Here is a 16,611-nt window from a genome sequence, read left to right on the forward strand (position 1 = left end):
AACGCGCTGATCATTACACAACGAGGCCGACAATTTATTAAATAGCAAGTTTAAGCTTGATTTGACTACTTAGTGTGAAAAATATCAATACAACTGATCTGTTTTTTTAGGTTTAACCATACTCACTACTCATCCATTAACAATAAAATAACTAAATATTTAACCAACTTACTTTCTAAACATTTGCATTAAATTAAGTAAATTGTAGCAGTCACTATTTTATCAACAATTAAAAAGTCTCCTTAAATAACGATAATTCTCCACTCTAGTATTTCCATAAAAAAAACAATAATTGTTTTTAAAAATAACCCCAAAACAGTTTTATTTATTATCAAAAATTAAAAGGACATCCTTAATATTTCGGTGAATATTATATATGGTAAATGCTTATTTATTTATTTCACTTATTTTTTATTTATTTTATTTATCTATTTTTTATACTTTAACAATGTTTGTATTCTTTTTTTTCACATAATAATGTTCCCTCACTGGGGTGTTCCGTACCGAGGGAATCATTTTACAATAAGTAAAACATGCTTTAAATTAGTTATTTAACAAAGTTTATATAATAATAAAATAAAAACGTAATTAATCTAATTAACCAAATTATCATTTACATAATAAGCAATATAAACTAAAATAATAATTAAAAACATAACCAATTTATATAGACCTGTAGACCAAATTTCATAAACAGTACACAAATTTTTACTTATTTGGCTTGACCCACTCAGTGCGCAACTCACCTCCACTATCCATTTCTTAATAGCAATTTTATATTGTGAGTACTTATTAATTGTCTTTATGGATAATGGAAGTAGATTGTACACTTTAACTGAGTAGTAGGCCAATCCTCTTTGACCGAAAGTTGTATTAATTTTTAATTGTTTTTGCAGCATCAGGGTGGAGTATCTAGTAACTATTATATTTGTGGAAGGAGTTATGGAAGGTAGATAATAATGTTTGTGCGCGTACAGTAACAGAGCTTTTACATAAAGTTGTTTTACAGATGTTACATTAAGATTTACGAATATACCTAGGGAGCTAGTTCTGATTGGGACTCTTAAGATACATTTTATTAAAGCTTTTTGTGCAATTATTATTATTTATTGAAATCATACAGTATTTTTAACAAACTTAAGATAAAAGAAACCAATTTTAAAAAATAAGACTAATTACAGATTTCACAAGATTTTTTTATGAATACAGAAGGAGAGTCGAAAAAAAGAAGGAAAAAAAATCAAATAAAATAAAAATTACGTAAAAGGGAGAAGACACGGTATAGTTCCAACTCTACCCCCTCCCCTCTATATTTCCTTCCATGAACATTTATATTTATTACTAAAAATTCACAACCAACAATAATTTATTAGATACACGTATTAGATATATGTAAAAGTAAATGTTAAAAGTTAAGCAAGATATAAATTTAAAACGTCTTTAACAGATCTGATAAAACTATAGAATTTACAGTGTAAAATGTCGATGCTACTAAAACTAAAACATAATATTATTATTATTATTATTATGGATAACTTATAGAGCGCCATTTTCATAATAAAATACCTCAAAGGCGCTTTACATAGTGATTCTATTGATAAATTAATTTAATTGAAGCTTTCAAATTTGTAATTTAATTAAAACAATTTATTTTGTTGTCACATGCTACGGGTTTATTCAAATGATTTAGAGAACAAGTGGGTTTTAAGTTTTTTCCGAAACATCGGCTTTCACAGCCTCGCACCTCTGCTTGGAGAGCATTCCATGCCATGGGGCCTGCGACCGCAAATGCGCGTTCACTAAATTTAGTGCGCTGTTTGCGTAGAGGTATAAAAACTTTTCCTTTTGCCTTAGACGTAGCTGATCTAAGCACGAGACGCCTGTCAGCAAGTTCATCTGGAATGCATAGTTCCCTTAGATATTCCGGAGCAGAGTTGTGCAGCGACTTATACATAAGCCAACAGAGTTTGTATTCGACCCTCTGTGGAAAACGTAGCCAGTGTAGTTCCCGAAGTGGTGGAGTGATATGACTGAACTTAGAGATTCCGAAAATAAGTCTCGCTGCGGCATTCAATACAGATTGTAGGCCAGTCATTTTGTTCATTGGTAGACCTGCATAGATACCATTACAATAATCAACTCTAGACACTACAAACGCATTTATTAATTGACGGGCGGCATCAACCGGCAAATTTTTGCGTATGCATTAAATTTGTCTTAGCTGGTAAAAGCATGAACTTATCGTTCTACTAATTTAAGCGTCAAGAGAATGGTCAGAATTGAGTAAAACTCCCAGTAGTTTAACGGTGGGTAAAGCGGTACTCCCTACATTGGGTAGGGCCGTATCCTGGATCAAATTCTGTCGTCTGGCTGAAGCCACCCACAGTTGTTCAGTTTTTGATGGGTTTAATGTTAGTATGTTTTCAGCCATCCAGTTTCCTATTTTCTTGATGCATCCATCAATTAAATTGACAAGCACACTTCTCTCGCCTGGTTTGCAATAAAAATAAATCTGCGTATCATCTGCATAGCAGTGATACCACAATCTACAATTGGCGGCCTCCATGGTGTAGTGGTCAAGACGCTTGACTCACGCACGGAAGGTTCCGGGTTCGATTCCCGGTGAGAACACAAAAATTAAAATGTGATTTTTCTCAAGCCTGGGTGCTCTGTGATGTAATTCACCACTGTAATTAGGCCTCCTGGCCTGTTGTGGTGCAAAAAAAAAAAAAAAAAGTGATACATTCTTTGATAATGTTCTCTATATCTTTAGTGTAAAGGAGATAGAAGAGTGGTCCGAGTACTGACCCTTGAGGCACTCCTGTAGTCACCCGAAAGTTAGTTGAGCTTTTACCCTGGAACACAACTGCATATTCTCTTTCATTAAGATATGAACTGAACCACATATGTGCCTGATCACGGATACCATAAGTTTTCTCCAGACGTTCAAGCGAAATATTATGGTCTACACTATCGAATACAGCACTCATGTCCAGAAGAGCCATCAACACCAGATTACCAGAGTCTACCGCCGTTATAATGCCAGATAGTACTCTTATCACTCCCGTCTCCGTGGAATGAAAAAGTCGGTATGCCGATTGCCTTACCGAAAATAAAGAATTCTGCTCGATATAGTTAACGAGCCTATGAGAAACTATTTTTTCTACTATTTTCGATACGATGGGAAGATTTGAAATAGGGCGAAAACTGGAAAGATCTTCCACATCTGGTTGAGAATTTTTTAAAAGTGGAGTTACATTTGCTTTCTTTATGGTAGTATGTATTCTTTGAAGAGTGCTATTCTTCATATAATTAGTCTGTGAGCTCGGAATGTCGAAGAGTACAAAATGACGAGTTCTACGGACAGGGACTCGATCTGAAATGCTTATAACAATTTCTGGGCTATCGATTAAGTTATAGAAAGCTTATATCCAACATGATACACCGAGTTGCGAGATTTTTAATTTTATGAAAATTAGCGAACTCAGTCTTATTTGAAAACGTTACATTATTTTACAATTGTAATTGTATAAGATAACAGTTTTTAATATGTTCATTGCGATTTTTATAAATATTATATTGAGGATTCCAAATCGGAGAACCAAACTCTTTACGTACATACAAATTGTTTTTTTTCTTAATGTGTCAGTTCTCGTAAACGGTTTGGTTGATTGTGTGACAAACCCTTACATTTTGTACGCTTTTTCTACAGTATTATCAATATGCTTGTTATACATATGCGTTATTGAAAAAAGAACGATCTAAGGGATGCGGGCAATCCTAAGAGTAATTGTTGAGGAGTGGACGAGGTGTGAAGAATACCTCGTCCTTGGCGGAGGAGAATTCAGTAAGTGGACTGTATTGTTGGGGAAGAAAGGTTGCGCAACTCCACTAACCTGCTGACGATAAGGCGTGATGTGTGCTGGATCCCTGGTGAAGCTGGCGGTCGTGACACGCTGGCACAGCTCGTATGTATGGATCTGGCGGTTTAAAAGGACGCAGGCACGTTTGATGTTAGATTGGTACTGATTTTCAATGGTGTTACCGGCACTCACACGTAGTATTATTGTTACATGGAGTGCGCTAGGAAATGGGAAGGACAGGTAGGCAGATATGGATTTGGTCCGAACAGTAATAATGCTCTAGGAAAGCCCTTAAGTTCTATTGCATAGAACAAAAGTGTTCCAAATTTTTTATTTGGTTTTAGTTTGGGTTTTAGTTAAACAACTAACTTGTAATGGATGGTTCCGGTTAGCGGTTGCAATTCTCAACCTAAACACCAAAGACCTATTGTATTGCTGTAATATGTAGCTAATTTCGTGGTTAATAATCATACAATGGTTTTTTCAGTATGAGCGACTCTATTAAATTATTATTTAGGAAAGTGATTTTTGAAATTGTTTTTTTTTCGAAAAAGATAATGTAGAATATTTTGCAGAAAAAATAAGCCACAAATATGCATCCTATTATTATTTGGCAACTTAACAACTTGTGGCGTTTAGATATTTTCAAACTCTAAATAACACAATTTTTGCGAATTGTAAAAATGGCACAAAATAATTGAATAAATAATAAATTGAGAACATTTTATAGAATAATAAGTAATATTTTTTGCAAGCTGAAAATTAGATGGCCAAACGCTAAAAGTTTCTAGAACCATGTTTTAGTGTCTTTTTTACGGTTAAGATTTTACTGACAACAAATTTGAACACTAAAGTAAGATGCCTTAAGTGGGTACTTCGAACAGTTTTTTATAAGAGGGTGAGAATCATTAATTTTTATGAAATTTTCCACTTCGCGTAACTATATTAGCGGGGTATTTTTTACTAAGAAAGCCTATATGGGCAACGCGGTGGTTTAACGTGCTAAAGAATCGAATTTTCCAGAGAATTCCCGCAAAAGGACGAATCCTTTTCATTGCGTAGTTTTTCCGGCGCCTAAGACGCAGGACTCCGCTTGCTCAAAAGCCTCGAAAATGGCGGACGCATTTAACTGAAAACGCCAACTGAGCCGTCAGACAGTAGCACATAAGTGCGTATATCGCCTGTACTAGTTTTCGGCCGTCGAGAGCGTGGTGGCTAGAGATGAGAATGAATTAGTCGACTTCGCCGTGAATCGACAATTCGCACGTGAGATCATTTGCAATCGAATACGTATTAGAATGATTAATTCACAACATTGTCTATGGTATTCAATCAATGTCAATACTTTTTTAGCTCAAAGGCAGCAATATTATATAGGCCCGAGGGTATATAACCTTATCCCAGTTTCGTGGAAATGTGGTGGGATTGCCAGGCTGAGGAAGGTGTTGACTGCATTCTTAATCCATATTGGTCGGAGGGAGTCAGAGAATTTGTTGTCCGATGTAGAAGGACGTAAGCTGGTTGCTTGTTTTAATAGTAATGACGTGGGACTTAGGATATAGAGATTTTGGTATTATTTATGTTTTCTCTGGATATTCATTGTTTACCTTTAAGACTGAAAAAGCACACATTATGATAAAACTCTAAATACTTTTAAATATCATTATAAAATACATAATTTACTGCCTTAGAACGGGGAAGCTATCCCTAGTTAGGCAGTTTAGATGAACTAACAGCAAAAATAAAAAATATGTATGTTTACTGTTACTACTGAATTAATTTGTTGTATAAATAATTACTTGTATATTGCTGTAATAAATATGTAAAATAATAAAAAAATAAAAATAAATTCGAGCAAATAAATATGTTCCAAACAGCCGCATGTGCGATAAAAAAGAAACATTGATTTAATTAATAATGACATTCCGTCCCGTGCTTAGACAGCTAGCTCCGTTTTAAAAATGGTGTTTACTTTCTTTGGCAGATTCCCATAAGGATTTTAAAATTTTGACGGATTTTCTTAGTTTTACTCACATAGTATATAATTTTACTTTTCCCGTTTATTAATTGCAAACAACTCAAAAAAAAAACCTTTTTATACTTGATTGTGAATATCTAATGGAATTAGCTGCTAGTCAAATCTTTAAAATATTGTTTTTTTCCGTCTAAAACACTTGATTCACACACAGAAGTTACTGATTGGATACCCGGTGAGATTACAGTAGGTAATCATAAGCGAGTTTCTCTTAAGTAAATGACGTAATTTATCTCTGTAATTCGGCTATTGGACGTGTGTTTTGCAAAACAGCAGGATTGAATGATAATTTAAATTGTTATTATTGACTTTCGACTAATGATGTTACATAAGTCTATATAGAATACAAGACTTCATAGATCATTGCTTTAGTTCGTTTTTGTCCAACGGACCATTTTCAACGAAATCGGGTTAAGTGAACAGGAGTTCTGAGAAAGCTTTTATTTATAAAATTCGAATGAGGGGTTTTTAAAAAAATTTCGTCTTAAGTTGTGGTCATTATTTATGCCTATTTAAAAAAGTTTTAAAGCTCTATTTTTGCAGATTTGTGTTTTGGTTTGTTGGGCAATAAATTCTAAGTTTAGTGAGTAAAAAAAAAGGGAAACCAAACCCTTTAAAACAGTGTTAAAAAAAGTGTTTGTCTATTATTTTTTATTTATTTCAGTACCAAAAAAGACTTGATTTACTTGTATTTAATTTTATTTTATTAATATATATAAGATTTCTATATTTTTATGTAAAAATTATTATACTGTGTTACCAAAATATTTGAAGAGAGAAATCCCTGCAAAAAAACTACTTTCGCAGTTTGGCGGGAATTAAGTAATTGTTCAAAAGAATGCTTATGTAAAAAATTTCAATAAAAAAAAAAAGCTGAAGCTACGATATCTTTCTAGTTAAAAAAAAAAAATGGAGTCATATTTTGCTATAACGAACTTAAATGAGATAATTATGGAAAATATATTAATAAACGTAATGTGTTAATTTTTTTTAAATACCTGTATTACAAAATATCTCGTATTTTACTTAATGTAACATTTCGTTACAGCACCGTCTCCAGAGGGATTTTTTAGCGCAGTCTTTTAAGAGTTAATTAGGATGAATCGATTCCAGCAGTTCGATTCTTGCATCACTAGTGGTCAGTACTAACAAGTCGCACGAAGGCGCCGCCCGCGTGCGTTGAGTTTTGGAACAATTTCGAATTATTTGGAACATAAAAAACCTACAAGATAGAAAAATAAAGCTTTTTCGAACAGTCGCGATCCGATCGTGTGGCCTTTAAGACCGGAAAGAGATGTCGCGTTTTTAATGTAATTATTATCATTTTCCAAGTTTCGCATGGATTATAAGTATATTTTTAATTTGATCGATTGGGGAATGTCAATGTTTTGACTCTATGTGTTGTGATTTGATTTGAAATGTGTCAAGTTTTGTTGTGCCTACGTGAAAATTGTAGAAAAAACCTTTAATGGATAGTTTTATTAAATACAAAATTAATTTGACCGAGCGGAATACAAACGTAAGTGCAAATTTATTTAACCTACAACTTTAAACCTAACCCAAAAATTTTCGCCGGGTATTTTTAATAAATAATATGTATGTAAAAAATGGGAGAAATAAGTTTTGAATCAAATCAAATATAATCTGATAACAAAAACGCACGTCCAATCAAATAAAACACAAATTACGTAACAATTTTATTATTATTACACAGAATTTTGAATTAAATAATTCACGTCACTGCATTTGAAAAAAAACGAAAAGACAGAATTTGATATTTTTCTGGGTCATTATACATAATACGTAAAATAAGTCGATTATTTCCAAACACCTCTATTAAGTTTTAAACAAAATGAAAAAATCACAAAAAAAACTATTTATAATATTGACACGCAACATCCACCTTTTTTTTTATTTTTCTGTAATCTATTACGCCGACGTTTGTAAGGTGTTATTTTTTATATATAAAATTACATTTAAACATTTATCGGAGGTTTGAAATTATGACACGTATACATAACTTAAATTCATCATACAAAAATATATCATATAAATATTTTATGTATTCATACATAAATAAAATAATTAAACATCTTTTTAGTAGTAATATTTGGTAACAATTATTTGACACGGTCGCTGAAACTTTTTTCCCATAGGTTTCTCTTATATGGACACGTAATATAACGATCTAATTTTTAATAATATTTCACTTCCGATTGAATCGTATTATGGTTTAAAGAATCATAATTGGTAACTGTTTTTTATACGGACACAATATCTCCTCCTTTCATATAATTACTTCAGTTTTTTTTATTACTTATGTCTTTTAGAGTGACGGCTTTAGCCGGCATACCCACAAACGTGTTAACAATAAGGTTATTTCAAACACTACCTCCTTTAGAAGAACTGCCTATGATTTTTACCAACTTTTATTGCGTTTTTTTTTCTCCAAGTAATAGTGATTTTGCGTTTAGTTACTATTTACAACTTTTTACATTTAAATGAAATCCAAAAATCAAGTCATATATTACAAATCGTAGTTTATTTATTAATTTAAACACGTTGTATTCAATAATAATAATAATACTGTTTGGATAATTTATATAGCGCCATTTTTGTGAAAATCACCTCAAGAGAGCTGTACCATAAATAAATATCCCGGCACGTCTTGCAGCTACAGAATAGATGGACGGTTGGGGGTCTAGTTCCTCGTCTCCAATTATGATATATTACAATTATGATATAATAACAGCACGTCTTGCAGCTACAGAGCGCATGGACAGTAAAAAATCTAGCCCCTATTTACATTTTTATTTTTAAACATTTTATTTGACAATGAAGTTTAGAGTTTATGTGATATTTAAAAAAACGAAATAAAAAGCAAATCTATAAAAATAGAAGTTAGATTACAACAAGTCTTGCAGCTACTGAGCGCATGGACGGTTGAAATTTTAGATTCCATTTACTAACAATATTTTGAGTTTGTCCAAATTTTTGTAGACAAGGACTGGATTCAACACTCCCTGGGGAGCTGTTTATATTAACATATTACAACAGAGATGAAGAACATTTAAGAGAAGGTAATATAGAAGTCCAGGCATCTACAGGGCTTATGACCTGTCAATGGCTGGTTTAAGTGGCCACTTTACACACTGTGTAACATTCACCATTCTGCATATATTTGAACATCTATATTCCTTTAATTCTTTCATCTGTTGATGTTTGTGAAGTTAAAGAGCTGAAACCTTTATTTATGCGGGTGAGATTCATCTAATTGAATTATTTCACCTACATACTAGGCAACGCCTGAAAATATTATTTTTTCAATTTCTATACTTCTTCATGGACCAGGTAATTTATCAACAATATTTTGAGTTTGTCCAAATTTTTTAGACAAGGACTGGATTCAACTCCCTGGGGAGCTGTTTATATTAACATATTACAACAGAGAACAGTCCTTGTCTACAAAAATTTAGACAAACTCAAAATATTGGTGTAATAGTTATGATTTAATTTTGGTTATTTTCTATAATGTTCTTTTGTTCTGTCTGCTTTTAATATGGCCAGACTTAAGATTTTGGTTTATCTGATCATGCCACGTCTTCCTCGGTCGTCTTCGTTTCACGTTACCGTTCTTTTTCGCCATATACACTTGTTTTGCCATTCTTTTGTCGTCCATTTATTCTGCATGACCTTTCTTAATTTTATTTATTTATTTATTTAACTTTTCGTACATAATGCTGTTTGTACATTAGCGGGCTTTTTGCCAAGTGGCAATTTCTTCCAACCAATCAATAAAATAAAAGTTTTAGTTTTATTATTCAAGTTACAGAACATATTCAATAGGAAATAAAGATTAAAAAGCTAAAGATAAATAAAAATAGAAATAAACGTATTTGTTTATAAATTACCTTAAATCAAAACTATTAGGCAATGGGAAAAAGGAAAAAAGAGGAAAAAGGAAAGGAGGAGAGATCAAGGAAGAGAAAGGAGATGTTTCTTCAGACGTGATTTAAACAGAGATACTGTAGTAACATCTTCAATGGTGGATGGGAGATGATTCTACAGTCGAGCCGCATGGACACTATATGAGTTACAGAAGAAAGAGGAATTGTGGATGGGTATGAAGAGAGTGCCTTGAGTATAATAACGAAGAGGTTAACCATGAACTAATAGGCGTTGAAAATTTTCAATTATATTATTAATTATACTTGACTCAGATTTACACTCTCGCCTAATTTCATCATTCGTAACCCTGTCATGTATTGATTTCCTACACATTCGTCTTAGAAATCGCATTTCAACCGCGTTCACTCGACTTTCATCCTTCCTCTGTCAGTTCCATGTTTCACTTCCATACATAAGTGTTGGGACCAAAACTCCGTTGTGCACTGCCAGTTTAGCTTCCTGAAAAGCATAAAATTTTCCAATTTATACCTATGAGCAATATTGAGGGACAACGTGGACCCGGTTAGAGATAACATTCAAATTTAGAATCAGATAAATGTAATTGTCCTATTATAGATGTTGTAATTAATCATAAGTATTTAGGATTAATTATTTATTCTAAATTTATCTGGGGTGTTCATATTGATGGAATCTGCGACAGATTAAGGTACTGGCTTACCTGCCGGTAAAACAACTTTGTGACTACAAATTGGTTGTAGATCACTTTGTTGATCGGGAATATAAAAAAAGAGTTTCCCACACTCACAACGCTAGATTAAAAACTAAGGGCTCCCTGATCGTTCCCCGAATTACAAATCACTTCGGAGAGCGAACATTAAATTGCATTGTTCCAAGATTGTTCAATGATCTCCCACAAACCATCGTTGACATGAAAGATCTTCAAATAAAAAAAAAGAACTGAAGAAATATCTTCTAGATACTTTATAGTGCCTGTTTACAAATGAATTTGTAAAATATAAATAAAATAAATGTAATATAAACCTGTCATAAATAAAAAATGTGTCCCACCGAAAAGTCTTTAGACTTAGTGGGTAACAAATTCTTATATGTAATTTTTTAATTAAATAAACGCTGCTCTGCAGCACTGAAACTGAAACGTTTTGGCTCTGCAGCGTAAGAGACTGAACTGGAATGAGATGTGTGGAAGAGTTGTTCCGGGTAGCGCAAGACCGAGAGGCATTTTTAGAAGTAGGGAACACCTGATAGGATACAAGAAGAAAAAGAAGAAGAATGCAGATTTAGGAAAACAAATTATCTATTATTTGCAGTCCAGTAGTGGGCACAGCCAGCTTATCTTCATTTCTCGTGTTGAACCTGTGGAAATCTCCTTTCCTTTTGAAATCATTAATATTTTTGTGTACGAATATCGAGTTTTCATAAATACATATAATACTGACAGACGTTGTCCTGACCAAACGTTGGCAAAAGACTTTTGTTTTTTTTTTGTGATTAAATTCTAAAACTAAAAATTGGTAATATTATACTAGGTACTTGTTTATGGTTGAATTCCAAAACAAAAAATAAATATTTTTTTAAATATGGCATTCTTTTTTGCAAACGGTCTTTTCACTCCGCTCTTTTCACCAACAGAGAGGTGTACTTGTGTAAGAATACGACTTTTTAAAAATGTATTGTATTTAATATTATTTTAGCAATACCAAGAATCCAGTAAAAAGAAATAAATGGGTAGAAATTATAAGGAATTTAAAGAAAAAATCTGATTTAGATCCACAAAAAACAAATGCTTTTTGTAAACATTCAAAAACAAACTTTTTATACACAAAAAAACAACATCTTTTCAATATTTTTGTAAATGCATTCTCCTCGAATGCAACCCTGGTAGATCGAAAAATAAAATATTTATGCTCCTTACTTATTTTTTACATATTTATTGATTTATTAATTTATTTGTTGATTTATATCCAATTTAATTATTTATTTACATCCATAAGTTTATTGTACATTTGAGACAATAAGTCCCAACTCCATGGGACTTTTAGTCCTGTGTTGAGATGGGACAAGCAATTAAATGACACAGACACATGAGTATATCACCACAAATAAAGGATTAAAAACATAAAAAATAATTATAAAAAATATAAAAATAACATATTAATGGCTCATTTATATGGTAAACAGTAAACTCAAGCATTCGGAAAACCATCAAGGAGTTTATTACTCAAATCCCCCCCACTAAGGAAAATCCAGTCCTTAACTCCTTTCTTGAAAATATTTTTTGTCCTTGAGAGCTTCCAAAATATTGAACACTCTTGGTGCGATAAATAAGATATGTCTCTGAGCAAAGGTCGTACGGGTTTTGAATATTATATTAAAGATTTTAATATCTACAAACACGCACAGTGCAAAGATCTATATTTCTCTGAAAAGCGCACATAAATCGGTTAAGCCATTTAGGAGGAGTTCAGTGACATCACACGTACAGAGGAACTATATTTATAAATATAAAATATATGCCATGTTATGGCCAACACATGTTCTTTTTTGAACTTTAATTATATATTTTGACTTTTTTATTGATTGAATTTTTGGAGATCATCATTACTTATTATTCTGTTTTTGCTATGCTTTTTTTAAATGACTTTTTACTTTATACTTAAACTGTGTTCTTAACTACGATTTTTCTTTTTTCAACATATTATTTTACTATGTTTTTTTAAATATGTTTTTTGCTTTACATGTATATATTTTTTATTATGCCTTTACTACGTTTCTTAACATGTATTTTGTTTTTACTATGTATTTTATTCGGTTTTAAATATGTTCTTCAGTATCTCTACTTCCTTTTTTGCATTAATTACTGTTTTTAAAAAAAAAAATACTGTCTTAAAACGGGGTAAATAACCTTCGTTTGACAGTCAAAGCAACTTTGCATATTTTTATTTATAAAATATAGCAATAAATAAATAATTTAAAAAAAAGATTCTTTTAAACTTATCTCGTAGTGACTCTCTGGGATTCTTATTGTAAATTGCTGAAACAGCTTGTTGTAAAGGGTCCACAGTATTTAAAGTGGCTACTGAAACTAACCAACGACAGGTCATTAGCCCAGTAAATGCCTAGATCTACCAGTGGCAAACGGTGATTTTATTTATAGGTAAGCTATAAAAAAAATCATATATTTGTACCTAAATGAAAGGTACATGATATAATGTAAGTAATATATAACATAAATTGATATTTTTCTGTGGTTCTGTGTGATACAACAACTCTCATCCATAAAATCAACTCAAACGACATAACTTCGTGATATATGATATTATATAGATTAATTATCTATTACTTTAATACGTAACTCATTAAAAAATAAATGAAAAATAGCACTATGAATTCAGTTGATATTAGATATCCCATTGAAATGTTAACTGTCCAAATTGTTCTAGAAATTAATAGTGCTAAAAACGGCCGCGTCGAACGCCATATGTCCTGCAATATGACGCATGAAAGTAATTATGGTCTTATGTCAAAAGTAAAGCCCTTAAGAAAAAATGTTTGAAACACTGTTTTCCAAATCAAGAATCTTCAAATAATTTGTGTAATCTGCAAGTTTAATCAAGGAGAAAAAACTCGCACTGGGGTTAAGACATTCAAAATAAAGTATACTTATTTGTATGAAAAAATAAGTTGGAACAATCGGCTAGTTTCTTGGCTCACCGCAGGCGCTGGGCGCGCTTTATTAATATTAATATTTATATTAGGATAAAAATACAAACGGTGAAAATAATTTTAAATTAAAATTTAATTATTTATTTGTTTTTCTGTAAATAAAGTTACAGTAAAACATTATTATGGTTAGTCAAATATAATGGTAAGCTGCGCGCACATAATCGCTTCCATACACAGTTCGCCCCTGAGATCTACATATTCCCTTCTTAAAAATATTTTCCCTCTCTGTTACAATAAATTTAAATTAAGAATGATTTATCTTTCACTACCTTTATGCACCTTTCGATCCCGACTTGCTAGACATGTTTAATTTAAGACAATAGACAATTAAGACAAATCGTCTGATGTGACAAAAAGCCGCTAAGTTCTATTATTGGTAGACACTTTTATTAATATCAAATTGTGTTAGACGGTACTACATATTATATGAGTAATGTTAAAATACTTTGTACAGTACAGGGTCACCGGCAAAAAATGTGCACTATTTCATTTTTCATTTATTTTCTTTATTAATTTTTTTTCACATTATAAACAATGATTAATAATGAAAATAACGTGACCTCACTGGGGTTACCCGTGCCAAGGACACTTAACAATATACTATTTAAAAAAAATATTTTCACGTTTGAAAATATACAAAGAAGACATTTGAAAATATACAGAGAGAAATAACAAAATGTTCAGACAGTTTTAAACACTACGTATTTGTTTATTAATGCATGTACTGTAATCAGTTGGTACAGAATACTTCCAATGAATTTGAAAGAAACTCATTGTGGGCTATAACTAATTGTTATAATCTAAGAGTTTAAAAAAAAATTAAAACATTGACGCATAAAAAAAAAACATAAAAAAAAACAAGTTTTTTTTGTTTTTTAAGTAAAGTGAAAGTTTATTTCATATATTATCTCTAAACAATAGTATTTGCACATACTATAAATACTACGGTTTTATATTCGTGATTCGATTTGTTGAATTTACTTACTTTAGAGGATCGCAGGATGATAACAGACTTCAAGTTTTTATAGATGAAATATGTTTTTCTAAATTCGATACTAATTGAACTAGAAGCTATGTTTTCGTCGGAAAGCGGTGCCATTGTTTAGCGGCCGTAATATACCGCGATGCTATGGGCGTAATAAGACGGCCGTTCTAACGTTGTCTAGAGATGTAGAGTCGTTATCTTGAGGCCGTAACGGCGTATCTGTAAAAAATATGTCCTGGAATACGATCTGTCATCTGTCATATTTTTCAATTTTGAACAATTTCGAAGTCATGCGACCCTCTCGTACACGAAAATAGGAAAATATCAATTTTTTTTCACAATTTTAAACTAATAAGGGTCTATGAAAGACTACTTTTTTGAATGTAGGAACAAGCTGAGGTAATCGGCTAGTTTCATCGTTCACTGAGAACGGGCTGGTCGCTGGGCGTACTTCATAGATATTTTTTTGTAGGAGGATATAAACGGCTGTGGTGTTTTTTAATAAACGACAAAATTTTATTTATTTATTCATAAACATCATCATCATCATCATCAGCCGTCTCTTGTCCAATGGTGAACATAGGCCTCCCCCTTTAGTCTCCATATTTCCCTATCCTGAGCCAACCGCATCCAACCACTTCCTGCAACTCGTCTTATGTCATTAGACCACCTTGTCTGAGGCCTGCCGACACTTACCCGTTCTGGGTTGCCGTAGGACTTTTTTGGTCCATCTAGAGTCTGTGATTCTGGCTTTATGACCAGCTCAGCTCCATTTCTGGTTGGCATCTCTATGGACCACATCGGTGACCTTTGTTCTCGCTGTAATCCATGTATTGGTTTTTCTGTCATATTTACTATTAAACATTATTATCGAAAGTCAAATATAATGGTAAGCTTGCCCACCACATACCGCACACCGCATCTGAGGACATAAGTCTCCTTGGCGGTGCCCACATACACGGAAAATTTGCTCGTTGTTAAACGAGAAAAGCTGCCTGAAGGAGCTCTCTAAAATCTGGTAGCCTTAGCACCTTTGTGCTGAAAGAAAGTAATCCAGAAGTTCATAATATGTACTTTATTGGATTGAGAAGAAAGGGAAGTGAATTCTTCACTGACTGGGATTAAATTGATTGGACATGATCAATTCGCCGAAATGATTACAAAACTTTTTAAAAGCCTTGAAATTCTTTTTAGAAGCCACCAAATCTGTATCTGAAAGGGCCTAAAACAGGGCCACGGATAGTAGCGAGAAGCTCCATTTTGTAATCATAGAGAAGGAGAAAGGGACAAGACCGCAGGATGTGTTCAGAAGATTGGTTAGGATAACCGCAGCAGCACGAAGGGGAGTCAACAATATTAAAAACAAATAATTTTTGATTAAATTTACCATGACCTGATAAAAACTGCGTAGTCCAGTGATCGGGGATAACCCAAGAAGATTCTAAGCGCTGACGGATCGAAAGAAAAAAAAGAAAGGTTGCCCTCCCTGAAGGGGAAGATTCCAATCGCGATTGCCAAGCATTAAGAAGAGCATTAAAGTATTTTTTTTATATTCGAATGAGACATTCCTTTAGTTGGGAGTAGACGGACGCCACCAATAACAGAGGAACGCCTTCTTTTTAAGTGGAAATTTGCAGATCGTCGCTGAACTTCCAGATTCAAAGGAAACAAGCTCGTTAGAACCGGGAGTGCATCCGTCGAGCATGTCCTATATGCTCTAGTAAGAGCCAGAAGAGGTTGCCTTTGTCCGCTTAAAATAATTCCCCTGAAATATTGCAACTCACATCGGTGTGCCCAACAGCCAGCTGCATAACATACGATGCCTAGGAAAATAGATTTATAATAGACCGTTGATGTTTCAAAAGGCAATCCCCAGCTGGCTCTGGCCAAGCGTGCAACTTTGTGGACAGCCATCTTTCCCAAATTCACGGCTTTCCTATCATGGGAAGTGTAAGACAAATTTCTTTCAAGGATTACACCAAGGTTTGAAACCGAATTTGACGCTCGAATAGAATAATAATAATAATAATATAATGGTAAGCTGTGCATAATCGCTTATCTTGACGATTCGCCCC

At 32.8% G+C, this 16,611-nt stretch overlaps 1 protein-coding gene across 1 annotated transcript in view; it reads left to right on the top strand.

Annotated features, from left to right (window-relative positions):
* The first annotated feature begins 7,039 nt into the window (after positions 1-7,039).
* Positions 7,040-16,611, top strand: part of LOC148275975 (uncharacterized) — a 171,082-nt gene continuing 161,510 nt past the window's right edge. The window contains exon 1 of the mRNA XM_088234955.1: positions 7,040-7,417. The gene's annotated coding sequence lies outside the window, so the exon portion shown is untranslated. The remainder of the gene's footprint in view (positions 7,418-16,611) is intronic.

The sequence above is a fragment of the Micrasema longulum genome, unplaced genomic scaffold (genome assembly GCF_059751315.1).
Source record: "Micrasema longulum isolate JH-2025_06_02 unplaced genomic scaffold, ASM5975131v1 h1tg001308l, whole genome shotgun sequence".
NCBI lineage: Eukaryota > Metazoa > Arthropoda > Insecta > Trichoptera > Brachycentridae > Micrasema > Micrasema longulum.